Source organism: Aethalodelphis obliquidens, unplaced genomic scaffold (genome assembly GCF_003676395.1).
Source record: "Aethalodelphis obliquidens isolate GAN/ISIS:26980383/991018 unplaced genomic scaffold, ASM367639v1 scaffold25, whole genome shotgun sequence".
NCBI classification, from domain to species: domain Eukaryota; kingdom Metazoa; phylum Chordata; class Mammalia; order Artiodactyla; family Delphinidae; genus Aethalodelphis; species Aethalodelphis obliquidens.
This window is the reverse complement of record NW_020837969.1, coordinates 17,032,060-17,048,819: the sequence shown is the minus strand read 5'-3', so window position 1 is coordinate 17,048,819 and position 16,760 is coordinate 17,032,060. Positions and strand designations below refer to the sequence as shown.

At 41.1% G+C, this 16,760-nt stretch overlaps 1 protein-coding gene across 5 annotated transcripts in view; it reads right to left on the bottom strand.

The window, feature by feature from the left end:
* The window catches only part of MTUS1 (microtubule associated scaffold protein 1), a 158,770-nt gene extending 142,221 nt beyond the window's left edge, over positions 1–16,549 (bottom strand). For 3 of the 5 annotated variants that reach the window (XM_027122685.1, XM_027122688.1, XM_027122689.1), the window contains exon 1: positions 16,008–16,125. The gene's annotated coding sequence lies outside the window, so the exon portion shown is untranslated. Of the gene's footprint in view, positions 1–8,321; positions 8,436–16,007; positions 16,126–16,461 lie in introns of those variants that run through there. The other 2 variants (XM_027122687.1, XM_027122686.1) reach the window with 2 other exon arrangements.
* Positions 16,550–16,760: the final 211 nt, after the last annotated feature.

Sequence of the window (16,760 nt, the reverse complement as noted above, 5' to 3'; positions counted from 1 at the left end):
TGTACCAAGGGTATACTTTTCAGAAAGAAAATCAAAATAGAATTCTCTTTAAAGACGCTTTCCAAATAAAGTGACAAGTATTGTGGAGTGAGGCTGACCTAATAGCTGAAAAAACTGTCTGAGGCTTTTGAATGTCAGAAAGGCCTGAGACAGAAAATGCTGTGTAAACACAGTATTCATGGCACCGAGAAACTGACAAGTGGGAACTGCCTCTCCCTGACACATTGTCAAGTCCTACTTGTCCGCCCACAGTCAGCCAGTGTGTGGGGCCAGTATGGGGGAGCAGGCAGCTACCTCTTCCACGGATAAGGACAACGGCAGGAGCGTGTAGCACTTGAAAGTCCTCCGAGTGTTCTCACAGTCACCCTCTCAGCTGACAGCCCAGTGGGACACACAGGTCCCATGACAGTCACCTCCTTCCCATCCCTCCACCCCTTCTGGACGTTAAACCTGATGTTTCCAGACATTTAGTACCTTGCCCAAGAAACAGTTAATAAATAGCAATGGATATTAAACTCAGTTCAAATGTGTACTCTTGATCTCTTTCCGAACTCGCCTTTTCACAGAAATAAAATCAACTAACATTTGGTAGCTCTATACAGCTACAGACCCACAGCTGCCTAGACACGGAGGGCAGGCATTACTCATGGAGAGTTCCCACATTTACTCGGTAACTGGGTTACCCACCTTGATCAAGCCAAAAATAATCTTGGCCTCATTTTCCTTATCTGTAAAAACTGAAATAACAGTAACATTCCATCCCATAGGATTAAGAGTTACATGAAATTTTTGGAAACGTTCTGACTCACACACAATTGTTAGCTGCTACTGTTATAATGGCAACAACCTTGTAAAGCAAGCGTTATCATAATCCTCACTTTACTGATGACCAAAGCCCAGCAACTTGCTCGCATGGTTGAAAGAACTTTCTGGGAGTGATGGACACGTTCTATACCTCGATTACTGTGTTGGCTACACAGGTGCATATTTGTCCAAACTCATAATTGTGTGCTTAAGCTAAGCATATTTCAGGTTACTTAATTTTACTTCAATTAAAAAATTTTTTTTCACAGATCACATGGCTAATAAACAGCACTGTGTATTCCAGAACACATCCATTAATTCAGGTTGGAACATAAAGATATTTTTCCTGGTTCTTGTTCTACTATCCACTTTCCAACTAATCCTTCCTACTCAACTGAAAACCTGAATGCCGACTATGCCCACTACCATTTTTGCCTGATCTCATGGACATCAAACCTGCTCTACTTACGCAGCTACATGTAAAAAAAAAAAAGAAAAGAAAGAAATTAGAACATTCTTTAACACCATACACAAAAATAAACTCAAAATGGATTAAAGACCTAAATGTAAGACCGGATACTATAAAACTCTTAAAGGAAAACATAGGCAGAACACTCTCTGATACAAACTGCAGCAAGACCTTTTTTGATCCACTTCCTAGAGTAATGGAAATAAAAACAAAAATAAGCAAATGGGGCCTAATTAAACTCAAAAGCTTTTGCAGAGCAAAGGAAACCATAAACAAAATGAAAAGACAACCCACAGATTGGAAGAAAATATTAGCAAACAATGAGACCGACAAGGGATTAGTCTCCAAAATTTACAAACATCTCATGCAGCTCAATATCAAAAAAGCAAACAACCCAATCCAAAAATGGGCAGAAGACCTAAAGAGACATTTCTCCAAAGAAGACATACAGATGGCCAAGAGGCACGTGAAAAGATGCTCAACATCACTAATCATTAGAGAAATGCAAATCAAAACTATAATGAGATATTACCTCACACCAGTCAGAATGGCCATCATCAAAAAATCTACGAATGCTGGAGAGGGTGTGGAGAAAAGGGAACCCTCCTACACTGTTGGTGGGAATGTAAACTGATACAGTCACTATGGAGAACAGTATGGAGGTTCCTTAAAAATCTAAAAATAGAGCTACCATATGATCCAGCAATCCCACTCTTGGCATATATCCAGAAAAAGAGAAAAACATGGTTTTCTCATGCACCCCAAAGGATACATGCACCCCAATGTTCATTGCAGCACTGTTTACAATAGCCAAGATATGGAAGCAACCTAAACGTCCATTGACAGATGAATGGATAAAGAAGATATGGTATACAATGGAATACTATTCAGCCATGAAATAATGTCATTTGCAGCAACATGGATGGACCTGGAGATCATCATACTAAGTGAAGTCAGTCGGACAGAGAAAGACAAATATATGATATCACTCATATGTGGAATCTAAAAAAAAAAAAAGTGATACAAATGACTTTACAAAACAGAAACAGATTCAGACTTAGAGAATGAACTTATGGTTACGGGGGGCGGGAAGGGTGGAGGGAGGGATAGATTGGGAGTTTGGGATTGACATGTACTCACTGCTATATTTAAAATAAAATGCCTTTCTGTGAGGGTGCAGGGAGAGATGTTTTTCCTGGTTCTTGTTCTATAATCTACATTCCAACTCACCCTTCCTACTCAACTGAAACCTTGAAGGCTGACTACGCCCACTACCACCTTTGATCTTACGGACATCAAACCTGCTCTACTTATGGAGATTTTTACATTTTACTGTAACATATTCACCTTGACCCTCCTAGAGGAGTAAGTCTCTGGCCATGACCCTATAGGGCACTACAGCTTCAGACCTAAACAGTCGCCTTGAAAAGCAGGTCAGCAGGACCAGGTACCAGGTGCTTATAACCAAACCAACAGACTCCCAAGAATCTAAAATATTCTCTCTCGGTCTAAGTCAGCATTTCTTCAACATTTTTTGGGTCAACTAAATATAAAGCACTCTTCTAAGTATTCCTGATAAGGGAGGCAAACAAAATTAAATTCTTACTTTTGGGGATATTACATCATGGTGTAGATAATTTTCAGAATCCCATCAAAAAGTAAGCCTTTTCATGAAAATCAGTAAAAAGAATGAGTTAAAACAATAAGCCAAAGTTTCAGGATAGTACTGAGCCAACACAGAAGGGACTGTCTCTATGAAAGTAAAATCACTAAAACCTAACCACCATTTACACATAGTGCCTATCAAAGGCCACTGTCAAGCTTTGTACAACTGGGCTAAAGAAATGATTTGATGTAAAAACTGTGCATCCTTTTCATTTCTGAATTATGTACAGCTACTTAAAGAAATTACCCAAAAAATAGCCCAGGCTGTTTGAGGGAAATAAGGACAGACCAGGTGCACAGGGTAGAGTTCAAAGCTAAAATAAAATCTTTTCCTGAAAGTGTTAAATGATCATGAACAGGGACATGTTTAGACTCTTTCAGACACTTGCCATATCCCTTCAAAATCCACTTGGCGAAAAGGAAATAATTTTCCATTTGAATCACTCCAAGACCAATTGAAAAATGTCACTGTGTGTGCGTGTGTGTGTCATTATGTGTGGGTGCAGTTACACAAGTCAACACCTCACATTTTATCTCGCAACCTTCATTAAACATCGACTTCCTGTAGCCTTTACTTGAGAATGATTATCTGTGTTGGGCTTTCCACTGGCCAATATGAGTGCCTAAACAGAAGGTCAATGTATGTACATATGTAACTCACAGGGGCAGCCCAAGGAAGAGCCAACCTCCCTGAAGGGGCCTCCTTTCCAAGTCCTAACAGCAGACATTCCTTAGAAGTCACTTTGGTAATAAGAACTGTTGACCTTTAGGGCTAGAAACCATGGTTGATACCCAAGGCGTAAAGGTGGTTTTATGGGACATTCTCTTCCCAGTTCTGGTTAACAACAGGCCTCACCTCCTAGTTAAATTTCTACCTGGGATTAACTCCATCTGCCCAAGAATTACCTGCATCTATGTAGCTTAAAATAAGGAAATAGGATTCAAAGCTTCCATAGGAAAAAAAAAAATGTTTCAGAAAAATATTAGTCGCTATTCAACATGCATGACCCTGCATTACTATCTGTAAAATGGGTATACTTTACAATGTATTGTTGTATAATCAAATGATTCAGATGATCGTTCAAAGGAATCTAATTAGGTTCTTTTTGAAAAAGCAGTCTGAAAACTATAAATTCTTATAGAAATGTAATATACTGTTGTAATGATCTGTAACTGTCAATTTTCCATTTCTGCTACTAATCATAATGGCTTACAAGATTTAACATTCTGTTTTACGTTCTGGGGCTAGAAAATGGAAAAACAACAAACCATAATTCTAAGCTATGTCATCTGAAATTTTACATTTCCAAACTACCATGTGCCTTTGATCCCACTGCAGCAGCAATGTGAAGAAAATCCTAGCAACAGTGATTTATTACTTCTTATGGCATTAGAATTAGTCAAGTAACAGTATCATATTTGGAGTGGGGAATGGACCAGGAGGGAAGATCTCGGTCCTAGTCCTGGTTCCATAACTTACTCATCATAATACAAAACACTTATCCAAAAAGTTCTGCTTTTCAATTTCCTCATGTATAAAACAGAGCTCTCACAACCTGCCCTGTTTACCTCATAGGGTTGATGTGATAATTGAATGAAAACATCCTTAATGTCGTACTTACAAGTTACTTTCCAAAAACATATGGTGTTGTTTTATTTCACTTTGTCCAAAAGATGAAAATTCAGCATTACCTCAATAATTATATATATTAATGGTAACATTTTAAAACCAAAACTCTTAAATATGAATGTTGTTGGACTAAGTTACAGGTTAAAAATTAGAACAGAGGATGGCAGTACTTTAAAATCCACAAGCGCTTTACTGGTTCAAAGCGATGATTCAATTCTGAGAGCTTTTAGAATGTGCTGACAGCAAACTGGCAACATAATTTACAGATTTTAGCAAAGATGAAAGTATCTGCTTTAATTAAAAAAAAATACAGCTCAAATATAAAAACAAAAATCAGCAACTCCACTAAACACAAACTTCCAAGAAAACCAAGAGGTAACAAAGGTGGAGTTGAAGAATAAATAATGAATAATCTCAACTGGTACTGGTATAAACCAATTCTTTTTAAGGAAGAGGAAAGTTATCAGGCTCCTGTTCCTGGAATTTAATTCCCTACAGAGAGCACCAGAGGATCCAAGCAACACCCCCAAAACTGAGTGGAGAAAATTAATGAAACTTCCTATCCATGAATAAGAAGAGGTTTAAAACAAGAAACAAAGGAAAATTATTAGCATTTATACCTTTCATATATTGGGCACTGTGGTAGAATAACTCCAGGAGACAGGTATTATCCCCACTGTCCTGAAGAGGCAGCTGGGCATAAAGGCATTGAATTAACTTATCCAAAGCCTCGAAGCTAACATTGAAGAGCTCAGACACAACCCTATTTGGTCTAACTTCAAAGTCTGTGCGCTCTCTAGTACATCCTTGTGCCAAATGTTCTGGATACCAGTAACATTTTTTCCAGTTCTATAACACAGTATGCCCCCAAGGTTTCATAATGGACATCAGGGTGAGCAAAATCTAGCTCAAGGTTGAAATACCTCTATTTGTTTTATTATTCCAATTTTAATAAAAACAAGAGCAAGCAGAGACAAAAAAACAATAACCAGCCCTGGAGGCTTCCACATACACCATATAAGTAGAAAACAATTTTTATTTGATTATGTACCTATACAGTTATAAATTTTAAATGTTCAGCGTAACAAGATGTAACCCAACATTTTCTAACATAATAGTCACAACTAAGAGAAAAAATGGTCACATCTGCAATATAAAATCACTTAAAGTATTTTTCATAAAAAGAGAAATGCAGGATTTTTCCCATCTCCATTCCCTTTTCATTGGCTGGACCCATTCTTCTTATACTGGCATTAAAATGAATTAGTAAATCACTCTGCATAGTTGTCATTTAATATTTCCATAAAGCCACATCAGAACTTTTTAAGCGTTAAACACAAAATTCAATACTTGAGAACTACATCAAATTCAATAACCAGCAATTCTAGTGAATCACCAAAAAGTTCTACAGAAACGCAAAACTACTCTGAAACAAATCTTATTAAAGGTATTAAGAGAAACAATCCCAGACTGAAAATTCATCTAAATCCCTCTTTAAAATGTAAATACATATTTCCCCAGACAAGAAACAGCCCAAGTCTCTATTCATGAGAAACTGTCAACATGTGACTGTCTGCCTAAATGGAGAGCGGAATTAAATGATCACAAGTGGAATTAATTCTGTACATTTGCACGTGGGTTTGCCAGATGTTCTGAGAATGGCACCTCATAATAAAACAGAATTATAACTGCAAAGGAATGGGAGCCTCATGCCTTCCAGCTCTATGGGACCCTAACTCCTAACGGTACCGTCTTCCAGAGGGACATGAAGTGACAGGCTGAGCTGCTTGCTGAGTGTATCACGGTGGATGGAGGGGAGAGGCACCAAGAGAGGACAAGGAGAAAAGTCGAGAAAAGCAGTGAGGAAATTAATATCTCAGGCTTAAAAGACCTCTAGTAGCTGTGACTAACTGAAGAAAGAATTTCAAACTTCCATGCCATCAGAGCTCAGAGCTCTAGATGATTTATTCCAGGCTACATCTGGTACAAATAATTATTCAAAGTACAATCTTACCCAGCATCGTAAGGTTTAAACCCTATCCTCAAGAAGCTCATAAGAAGTAATAAAAAGATATGGGAAAAAGTCACTAAAAAGCTTATCCAGAGAAAGTAAGTGAAACCACAGACTGTAGTGCTAAGTATCTCTTGGTAAGAAGGAAAAGAATAAGAGTGATTAAGGATCAGAAGTCTTTAGATAACCAAAAATGTCAAAAAAAACTTTATGTCTAGCAAAATTTGGTCAATGTAGTAAGCAGAATTTCCAATGTATGACACAATAGTAACGACTCAAGAGGATATGTCTAGTAACTTGGACACACTAACTGTCCCAAACTGCCCTTTTCCCAATGGCGGAGGCTCTTCTGGCTGACTCCTCTGAGAACTGGAGCAGTTTTCCTTTTTTTCCCCCATATCTACCCTGCACAGTCTTTGGCCCGTAGAAAGTGCTCAAATCATGGTTTGAGGCAGATGAAAATCAAACTTAAGATTCCAACAGCAAGGACTGTTACTCATGCCTTTTATTCATCACTTAACATAAAAACATAATCCTCGGGCTTCCCTGGTGGCGCAGTGGTTGAGAGTCCGCCTGCCGATGCAGGGGACACGGGTTCGTGCCCTGGTCCGCGAGGATCCCACGTGCCGCGAAGCGGCTGTGCCCATGAGCCATGGCCGCTGAGCCTGCGCGTCCGGAGCCTGTGCTCCGCGACGGGAGAGGCCACAACAGTGAGATGCCCGCGTACAGCCAAAAAAAAAAAAAAAAATGGGGTCTAGATTGAAGACCAACAAAACAAGCGCATTTTTCTTGGTTAATAAAAAAATTTACCCTCTGTAACCCATTTCTCCCATCTTTCTTACTCTCTCACCACCAAGACATTTGAAATCCTCATTTGAATTATAGACTATTAGGTTAGTAGAAGTGTGCAAACATGGTTCAACTCTATAATCTGCCCAGGAATAAGATGACTATAGTGTAGCAGTTTACTGTACAAGAAAAAAGACTTTTTATAGCACAGGGAGGTTTAACTGGTAGCTCTTCTGGTAAATACAACTCAATCAACTTGCCACAGTTTGGGAAAAGGGGGTGAGTCCATGTGTGGATGTCATATCTTAGACTGCTTATATCTATACTGCCTTCTATTTTTGTTCCATGAAGCTAGCCAAGGGAACTATGTTTTTAAAAGATGCAGTTTCAACTGGATATCATTAATTGTTACCAGCCATCAAGACCATCCACAAGATAAATATAAAAGGGAATTTCTCATTTGTCACTGAACACTGAACACATTATATGACCTGCTTATCTGAAATAAGATGAAGAAATATTGACTTTTCCTTCAGAATTGTGGTGTATGTAAATAATGCCCGAGTTAAATATTACCAAGTTTCTAATGCAGAAAAAGCATAGAAGATGAGTTAACAGCCAACAGTCAAACGTGAACACTGCCATCAACATTAGTCATGCTATATGTTTATTCACACAAGAATATATTTTTTCACCTCTCCTTCCTACTCTTTTGATAAGTGTGACTCTCTCCCAGAGGGGCTCCTTCCTCAGTGCCAACTGAGGACACAAAATGTCCTGAAATGTTTTGGTTAACTGCAGAAGATCAGGGTGATTACGAATGATTCGCCCTCAAACTAAACACTGATTTTCTTTTCTTTGCATTGAACTTAAATATAAATTGACAAGGCACGAACTAAAAGAATGATAAGGTAATTTAATGGCTTTAAAACCCTCTCTCCATGGCACCTTACCTAGAAGACCGATTCGTTCCTGGCTGTTTTCTTCCTAGTCTCGGCTCTTCCTTTTGCTGTGTGCACACAGTAGGTGGCTGGCCAGGCCTGCCCTTCAGCTCAGCACAGCTCTTACTGAAACGTGAAATCAGTACAATTTCAAACGAAATGACAATACCTGGAAGAAATTTCCTCGCGACCACTCTGCCCTTTCCAGCTAGCTTGAGGAACTTATGGCCCACTCTTCATCTTCCTTCACTGCTCAAGAAGAATCTATTCAACCCTACTAAAGAGGTAAACGTTTCCTTAAAAGAAACTTTAACTGCCTTTAAAACTATCTGTAGTTTTACAACTTCAAAATGAAATAAAGTTTTAGGTTAGACTACAGGCAGGATGTGTGGTTTTTCTTTTACTCATGTAAGTAATGTGTACACAAAAACATTTATTAATTTAGATCTGGGCCTACTCGCAAGACCTAAATACAGTTTATCTTTAGGTAAATACATTTTTACTTCTCTTCAGTATGGGACTTAAACACAAGGCTAAGGAAAACCTACTAGCTTTAATGAACAAACAAAGCTGTTTGGGAATCAGACTTGTATGCAAATATGTACTTCTAAAATGCTCGAAAGCTATTTACCTAAGTAAAATATCGCTAGGTTCAACCTTGTTTACACTCTAAATTTGTGGAGCAAACCATTTCTTCCTTGATTGTGTAAAAGTTAGACATCAGGGCAATCACAAATTGCAAAGTTACTTATGGTATATGAAAATGAAGTTTTATTGTATCTATCTACACAGTAAAGATTAGTCCCCAAATCTGTCATCCCCAAAATGGAAACATCTTTTTCATCTGGAGCCAAGTGAACAAGAAAAAGTCATGCATTAATATCATGAATAACCACCCACACAGAAGAGTAATAACTGCTGATTTCAAAGAATACTGAAGTCATTTTAAAAAGGACACTACCAGGGACTTCCCTAGCAGTCCAGTGGTTAGGTCTCCCGCTTCCACTGCAGGGGGCACGGATTTGATCCCTGGTCGAGGAACTAAGATCTCGAATGCTGCCTGATGCGGCCAAAAAAAAAAAAAAAAAAAAAGGAAACTACCATTAGGGCAATCTTTTATAAAACTTGTTTAGAAGTAAATTGTTAGAAGTTGGCAAACTCAGTTCCTAGTTACATTGGACTGTCCCAAGCCAAGTGTGGAGAATCCTGATCAAAGCATGCTTTTCTGTACCACATTTCAGGCTGGCTAATGTCATACCAAACCATTTAATCCTTCTTTTCCTGCAGGTCAGGATCACTCATTCTTGGTCACTCTTTATCTCCTGCGGCGGCCACAAGCCACTGCTGCCAGCTAAGTGCTGATGGTCACTTCCTCCTAGGTTCACCTACCTCCAGAGAGTCTGGGCCTATTTCTAAGTACCTCCAAACACACACCACATACCAACCTCATCCTCACAGCTCATATATGGGCCTACGGCTTATCGTTAGGCTCAAAAAGATGGGGAGGGAAAGCAGGAACTCGGGCTCCTACGGAGAGAGCACTCTTAGTGAGGTCTTTAGACATCCTCAGGGTATATTTAAGCTTCCATGTATGGAAAGATAACCCAAGTTTGAGAAATCTGGAACGCTTTTTTTTTTCCCCTTCAAATCAACAGTTTATGAGTAGTGTTAAAAATTAATTTGGAAAACATTTTAAATTACATATACATCTTATCAGACATCAAGAAAAGACTCATACTGGTTCCTTAAAAAACTAAAAATAGAATTACCATATGACCCAGCAATCCCACTGCTGGGCATATACCCAGAGAAAACCATCATTCAAAAAGACACATGCAGGGCTTCTCTGGTGGCGCAGGGGTTGAGAGTTCGCCTGCCGATGCAGGGGACACGGGTTCGTGCCCCGGTCCAGGAAGATCCCACATGCTGCGGAGCGGCTGGGCCCGTGAGCCATGGCCTGCGCGTTCGGAGCCTGTGCTCCGCAGCGGGAGAGGTCCCAGCAGTGAGAGGCCCGCGTACCACAAAAAAAAAAAAAAAAAAAGACACATGCACTTCAATGTTCATTGCAGCACTATTTACAATAGCCAGGTCATGGAAGCAACCTAAATGCCCATCAACACATGAATGGATAAAGAAGATGTGGCACATATATACAATGGAATACTACTCAACCATAAAAAGGAACGAAATTGGGTCATTTGTAGAGACATGGATGGATCTAGAGACTATCATACAGAATGAAGTAAGTCAGAAAGAGAAAAACAAATAACGTATATTAACGCATACATGTGGAACCTAGAAAAATGGTACAGATGAACCAGTTTGCAGGGCAGAAATAGAGACACAGATGTAGAGAACAAATGTATGGACACCAAGAGGGGAAAGTTGGGGGGTGGGATGAATTGAGAGATTGGGATTGACATGTATACAGTAATATGTATAAAATGGGTAACTAATAAGAACCTGCTGTATAAAAAAATAAATAAAATAAAACTTAAAAAAAAAAAGAACTACCATACGGGGCTTCCCTGGTGGCGCAGTGGTTAAGAACCTGCCTGCCAACACAGGGGACACGGGTTCGAGCCCTGGTCCGGGAGGATTCCACATGCTGCGAAGCAACTAAGCCCGTGAGCCACAACTACTGAGCCTGCGCTCTAGAGCCTGCAAGCCACAACTACTGAGGCCCATGCGCCTGGAGCCCGTGCTCTGCGACAAGATAAGCCACCACAACAAGAAGCCTGCGCACTGAAAACAAGAGCGGCCCCCGCTCGCCGCAACTAGAGAAAGCCTGTGCACAGCAACAAAGACCCAACACAGCCAAAAATAAATAAATAAAACAAACAAATTTATTAAAAAAAAAGAACCACCGTACGACCCAGCAATCCCACTACTGGGCATATACCCTGAGAAAACCATCATTCAAAAAGAGTCATGTACCACAATGCTCATTGCAGCTCTATTTACAATAGCCAGGACATGGAAGCAACCTAAGTGTCCATCAACAGATGAATGGATAAAGAAGATGTGGCACATATATACAATGTAATATTACTCAGCCATAAAAAGAAATTAAATTGAGTTATTTGTAGTGAGGTGGATGGACCTAGAGTCTGTCATACAGAGTGAAGTAAGTCAGAAAGAGAAAAGCAAATACCGTATGCTAACACAAATATATGGAATCTAAAAAAAAAAAAAAGGTTCTGAAAACCCTAGGGGCAGGACAGGAATAAAGACGCAGACTTAGAGAATGGACTTGAGGACACGGGGAGGGGGAAGGGTAAGCTGGGACGAAGAGAGTGGCATGGACATATATACACTACCAAATGTAAAATAGCTAGTGGGAAGCAGCAGCTCGGTGCTTTGTGACCACTTAGAGGGGTGGGATAGGGAGGGTGGGAGGGAGATGCAAGAGGGAGGAAATATGGGGATGTTTGTATACATATAGCTGATTCACTTTGTTACACAGCAGAAACTAACACACCATTGTAAAGCAATTATACTGCAATAAAGATGTTCAAAAAAAATAGAGATGAGGATGGGTAAGGAAAAGAAAACGAAAGGTGTAGGAGTAACTCTGGTTACTTAGTTACCCTGTGTATAAATAGATAGTGAGTCTTTTGGTATCACTGGTTTGAATCAGCTGAAGACTGTTTTCTTCTTTTTCTTGAATGTCTATGTTGTGGTTGTTCAAAGGGGGGGGCATGTGAAATAAATAGTCATAATTCACAGGAAAAAAAAGACTCATATCAACAATTCAGTATGGGGCTTCCCTGCTGGAGCAGTGGTTACTGCTAGAAAAATGGTACAGATGAACTGGTTTGCAGGGCAGAAGTTGAGCCACAGATGTAGAGAACAAACGTATGCACACTAAGGGGGGAAAACCGTGGTGGGGTGGGGATGGTGGTGTACTGAATTGGGCAATTGGGATTGACGTGTATACACTGATGTGTATAAAACTGATGACTAATAAGAACCTGCAATATAAAAAAACAAACAAAAAAACAACTAATACAAAACTTTCTTTGGGTTATTTGTATGGAAATATGTTAATATAAATGCTTCAGACATAACATGAAATTTCTAAAAATCATATATTCTGGTATAATGTTATAAGTCATAATTCTAGTTATTACTTTAAAATGTATATCTCAGAAATAACTAAATTTCCTTGTCAATTGCATTATTATGAACTTTCATCAAAACTTTAACCCTGGTCATTTTTAAGTCTTTTGTCATTTACAGACAGTTCTGGGTGTACTCTGATGCTTTTGCAAAAATGTTCCTATAAAAGGGTTTCAGCTTCAAGGAATTCATGGAAAAGACTCTGACAAGTACAGGTTTCTGATAACTGACTATACTGCTGAATGAATAAACATTTTCAGAACTCTAATGGAAAACTGATGAATTCATAAAAGTGCTAACAAAATATCAAGATGAAAAAAAAATTACATGGGACTGAGTGAACTGATGAGGATGATTATAATTTTTGTGACTTTCTGTTTGAATAAAAAAAAAATCCCACAAGGACTCAGAGGCAAAAAATATACAAATCAATTATCACTGCAAAGTAAAGGAGCTGTTACAGTGGAGGATTACTGGACTGAATGTCAATATTATGACATAGTATGAGTGTGTTTCGTGTTTGGTAATTGCAATCATTGTTGCTTTTATTGTGGTCATCCATTTGCAATGCTTGGTGTCAGTTTATTTATCTCTTGTAAAAATAAAATACAGTGTGTGTGTGTGTGGAAAAAAAGAAAAAAAAGAATCCGCCTGCCAATGCAGGGGACACGGGTTTGAGCCCTCGTCCGGGAAGATCCCACATGCTGCAGAGCAACTAAGCCCGTGTGCCACAACTACTGAGCCTGCGCTCTAGAGCCTGTGAGCCACAACTACTGAGCCCGCATGCTGCAACTACTGAAGCTGGCGCGCCTAGAACCCATGCTGCCCCAAGAAAAGCCCCCACAATGAGAAGCCCACACACATCAACCAAGAGCAGCCCTGGCTAGCCGCAACTAGAGAAAGCTCGCACACAGCAACGAAGACCCAACACAGCCAAAAAATAAAATAAAAATTTTAAAAAGTGTTAACATTTTTAAAAAAACAATTCAGTATGAAACCACAATAATGAATAGAAAAAGAAGAATTGTGACAATACTATAAATGAACTACTGAAGATAAATGCATTGTGAGTCCGGTTTACATAATCACAGAACAGATCTGAAGGCTCATTCCCTGGGATTTAAAACTTTCTTCTCAGATTTCAAAGAATGTTGTTCCTAATGTTACATATCATGCACAACTATCTCTCATCAACAGAGCAATCTGTTTTGCAACAGTCTCTACTCCAAGACATGGAGAGTGTCCTAATGGATTTGAAAAAAATCCAATTCAGAATTCTGGAGAATTCTTGTAAAAGTTATCTTGTGCCACTGTCATACATCATTCTTGGGCTATGATTCAGAAGAGTTAAAATTTTTGTTTTCGAGAAAGTCAACAGATTTGGCTACATTAAAGTACAGAACTTCTGTAAGTCAAAACTACTATAAACATGTGCTAAGTGTTTGTCTTTATAAGACAAAGACAAAATTGGAGGGGGGCGAATATCTGCACGACGAAAGGCAAAAGTTTACTATCAAAGGCTCTTATGAATTACTACACAAATACTAGTATCTCCAGGAGAAAAATTGGGCACTATATTCAATTAAAAGGGAATAAAAATGGAAAATAACTAGAGATTTTTTTATATTCAACATCATTTGGAATCAAAACAATGAAATTTAAATATTGAGATAACACTGTTCACCTATAAGGCTGGCAATAATTATTTTTCCTTTGCAGGATGAGTCTCCATATTAACAAAACTACAGTAACACAAGTACTCTCATAGAATGGGAACTGGTGGGAACAAACTTTGGTAAAACATTTTTTTTTTGGAAGCAGTGGTCACTCTGTATCAATAGACCTTTGAGCCATCAACTGTATTCCACAGGACTCCATCCTAAGGAAATACAGGAGATATATAAAGTTTTATAAAGGATATTTGTTGCATCAGTATATATTTAATAATAGTAATTGGAAATAAATGAAAAGTTCAGCTATAAGGAAATGGTTAAATTGTTACATCTATACAGTGTAGTATTATGTAGCCACTAATATTATGTAGAACTATAATGACATGGGAAGTTTCTCATGATATGTTAAGCAGAAAAGAAAACATCATGCAACACTATTAACTACAGTTACAGTTTTATATAAACTATATACTGTAATAAGTAAATCTGCTATAGGTTAGCAAGTATAAAGAAAATACTGTGGGACTTCCCTGGTGGTGTAGTGGTTAAGAATCCACCTGCCAATGTAGGGGACACGGGTTCGAGCCCTGATCCAGGATGATCCCACAGGCCGCGGAGCAACTATCCTGTGCGCCACAACTACTGAGCCTGTGCTCTAGAGCCTAACTTTCCTTAGGGAATTTTGTACTTGAGGGGAGAAAAAAAAATCAATAAAAGCACTTTATACATCGTAAAGCATTATACAAACAGGACATCATTGGTTCAATTTAAATTGCCCATCATTTCCTGCCCTAATTATCCCTGAAAAATAGGTTTGCCTACAGAACTGCAATTCCAACTATGCAATTCCTTTCAGGGTTAACCACACACTGTTTTCTAAGTGTATCTAAACTCCCTAAGGAGGTCATAGGTTCCCAGGAAGGAGCTACTCTCATTTTTTAAAATTCCCCTGCCTCCTAGATGGTCTGCCTCTTTCCCTCCAGGCTCACCCTCCAGCGCAAGGGCTCAAGGTTTAATGTGAAGATGATTGAATTCCTATCACCTGGCAAAACACAATTGCTTTCATCTCCCGTTTCGCCTAAGACTTTATTCAAACAAAACAAAACACACTGGATTTCTTAGTACACTGACTACTTGAAACAAATAGTAGTTAATGGGGCATGTGAAACTTTTGCAGGCTAAATGAAGAATTAATCTCTCCATTCTTACTCCAAAATAAATTAGTCCAAGTCAGAATCAATAAATAACTTAGTAGAAAAGAGTTTATGTCTGACAAAAAAAAAAAAAAGGACAGAGATTTATTTAAGGTAGGTAAACACCTAAGTCCACTAATTACTGTAGTCAATCAGGTGACCTTAGTTAAGAGTGCATTTTTCTAAAGAGCTACAAAAGCACATGTGAACCGCAGGAAGTAATAAGACACAGGCGAGAGGACCTTGGGAATTGCAGCAACCTCATTAATGCCATCTTTTCAGCCCTGATTGCTTATGCTGAGAATGGGCCCAAGCGAACCGCCCAGCAGGAAGACTGAGTGCCAGGCCCAGGGGGGTCCGGACGGGCCCAGGCGGGTCAAGTGTCTGGTGGGCGGCTTCCGGCTGCGGGCTTGTCAGTCTGCGTAACTAACTCTAAAGTAAACGCCTTCGGTCACTTTCAAGGTGACAGCTACGTAGTCCGCATCCGTCCCTTCCGCACGAGCTGCGCTGCTCCCCCCCCCCCCCCCTCCATGAGACCAGCCCTCCCCAGCCTCCCCAACTTTGGCACCCAAGGTCCCAGAATACCCGCCCCCTCCCTCGGAGCCAGTCCGGCACCCTGTGACGGTCGCGTTCAGGGCGTCCGCTCTCCACACTCTCCCGAGATTCCCCACTGCGCACCGGCTGGGCAATCGACGCAACTCCGCACTTACCCGCAGCGCCTCGAGCCAACCCCGAGCCAACCCCGAGCCCCCGGGGAGCCGGGAGACCAGCGCTCCGAGCCCGGGCGCCCTTTGGACCCTCGGCGGAGTCGCGCCAGGCCCACCCGGGAGGCCTGGGTGCCACCAGTGCCCAGCGGGCAGCGCCTGCACCTGGGGACCCACGACTTGTCGCCAACTCCCGCCCCCACCAGCCGCTGCAACTGCCAGGCGGGAACCCGGAGTCCGGGGCGCCCCAGCCTCCCCGCCTCTCCGGCCGCCGGGGGTGGAGCCAGAGCTGGGAGCTCGGGAAACTTGTAAATGGCAAAACTCGGCCCCCTCTGCCCCCCTCGCCCGCCGCCGCCCCTTCCAGGCGGCCCCGGCCTGCGCCTCGCAGCTGGAGACAAAGGCCAGGCGGCAGCCAAGGACGCTGCGCCCCAAGAAACTTGAAAGACGCGTGGGGCTGTACCTCGAGACACCGGCCCTGGAAGCTTCCGCCGCGCTCCGCTCCGCTCGGCTGGGCTCCGCTCCGCAGGTAGGCGGGCCTGGCCCGCCCGCCAGCTCCCTCCCTCCTCTCGCGCTCCCGGGTCCCAATCCCGGAGCCGCGCGCGCTCCCGGGCTAAGTGCCGACCCGCCCCACGCCTGCGGCGTCTGTTCCTGGACGCGATGCACCTGTTGCCACGCGCGACGCGGCGCCCCGGGCTGCTGCCTGCGCACCTGGTAGAAGCGCAGGTCGGAGACCACAGAGGCCCGAGACCTCACAGGTCC